Raw genomic sequence first — 2,393 nt, 5'->3', positions numbered from 1 at the left:
GGGTTGGGTTCGTTTTTTTCCAGTTTCTGGTTACTTTATTTCGGTTTTAGGGTTAGGATTCGGGTTAGGTTAGGGTTATGTTATTTAATTCTTATTTTTGCCTGATTTTCCCAATTTATTATCAAAAAAGTACTTCTTTTTTTTTTCTTCCCTGGAGCCAGGGTATGGCAGCTGCAATAGCCTGCCATACCCAATTGACGCCCCTGGCTGTGAGGCGTTGAGAGCTTGTAGATCTGCTATTTTTGTCAAAGAGGCTATAGGTGTAGAGGGGAAAAGAGCAGACTAAGTTAAAAAAAAACTTTAATCTGAAACATAATTTGATACAATATAGCGTTGGTTCTCAAAGGGGGGTCCGGGGACCCCCAGGGGTACCTGAGGGGGTTCCAGGGGGTCCCCAGCTAAATGATGGACAGGGACCAAATGGACCCTTATGAGTGTGTAACTCTGAGAGTGTACAAATGGAACCAAATGGACCCTAATGGGTCCATTTGGTTCCATTTGTACACTCTCAGAGTTAAATTAACATTGATTTTACAATATAAATTGGGGTCCCAGAGGTATGAATGCCATTAAATGGGGGTCCGTAGCCCTAATGCATGTCAAACTGGGGGTCCTTGAAATTAAAATGGTTGAGAATCACTGCTAGAGCCGTAAAAATCGTCTCTTATGGGGGGTCCCTGGCATATCTTTTCAAATGGGGGTCCGCGGGCTAATAAGTGTGAATTTGGGGGTCCTTGACATGAAAAAGTTTGAGAACCACTGCAATATAGAGATAGAAAAACATACATAGATATAGAAAAACATTGTATATAGTTGTTAACATGTTCCTGTGTGTCTGTATGGAGTCACAGCCTCAGGCAGGGATTCCAGAGCTGTTCTCAACACTGTGTTGCATAATACTTATTCTCACACACACAGCCGCACACACTCGCACACACACACACACACACACACACACACACACACACACACACACACACACACACACACACACACACACACACACACACACACACACACACACACACACACACACACACACACACACACACACACACACACACACGTGCGTGCACGTATGCTGCCACGCCTGAACTCGCCCCAGCCACAGCCCTGTACTGTGTGTATATATGTAACCAGGCACACACACACACACACACACTCATCAAAGGGTGTGGTCTTGGCAGGATGTGTGTCTTTGTGACGAGTCAGAAAACACTGCCTTGGGATACATTAAAACACACACACACACACACACACACACACACACACACACACACACACACACACACACACACACACACACACACACACACACACACACACAGGTGAGTTACACAGTGAGTCATTGTGAATGTTGCAGCAAATAAAGAGACTCATTAATGACTGACTGTGATTCAATCACATTAAAGGGATAGTTCACAAAAACAATATATACATTAGTCACCCCATTGAGTTTATGGATATTTCTATGTTTTTGATGAGCAGCAGCGGTTCCGGTAGGAGACACAAAGAGTCTCCGCTGTGTCTCCTACCGGAACCGCTGCCTACCGGTCCGCTGGTCATCACTATGACTAATCCATAGGAAAAAAAACATATTTTTTTGGTGAACTACCCTTTAAAGTGGGCGAGCGCATTGTGCTGCCCGCTGGCCAGTTGTTCAGGTTGTCCAGAACCGCAGATCCCACCGATATGTCCATATATGGGCAATAATAATACATCAAGCAGCAATGTTTGGAATTCACCAATCAGGATGGAATATGACAAATGGGACGGATCCGTCTTGATCACATGACTATAGAGATAATGTACCCGTGTGGGTGATGTTTGGACAACATTTGTAGGAATAATATAAAATAAATGTTTCACAATAGCCAAATAAATCTTAAAATGACACAGGTCTTACAGCAGGGGTCTTCAACAGGGGGTCCGGGACCCCTAGGGGGTCCTCAGAGTCACTACAGGGGGTCCACCAAATCAATGTGTGATATGATTTTTTTTCCCTTAACCACTTGAACCCTAGCTTCCCTTTTCTGCAGGAGAACTTTTACCAAAAATAGCAGATCTACAAGCTCACAACGCCTCGCAGCACGAGGCGTTGTGAGCTTGTAGATCTGCTATTTTTGGCAGAGGTTTAGGTGTAGAGGGAAAAAAGAGCAGACCTCGTAAACAAAAGAAGTTGAATCTGAAACACAATTGTATACAATATAGAGGGGGTCCCTGCTTCATCTCTCTCAGCTAAGGGGGTCCTTGGCCTGAAAACGTTGAAGACCCCTGGGTCACAGGGTTAAACGTGAACACACACACACACACACACACACACACACACACACACACACACACACACACACACACACACACACACACACACACACACACACACACACACACAC

Source organism: Gymnoscopelus microlampas (genome assembly GCF_963454915.1).
Source record: "Gymnoscopelus microlampas genome assembly, chromosome: 5".
NCBI lineage: Eukaryota > Metazoa > Chordata > Actinopteri > Myctophiformes > Myctophidae > Gymnoscopelus > Gymnoscopelus microlampas.
The sequence above is the reverse complement of the archived record's forward strand: the minus strand, read 5'-3'. Positions refer to the sequence as shown.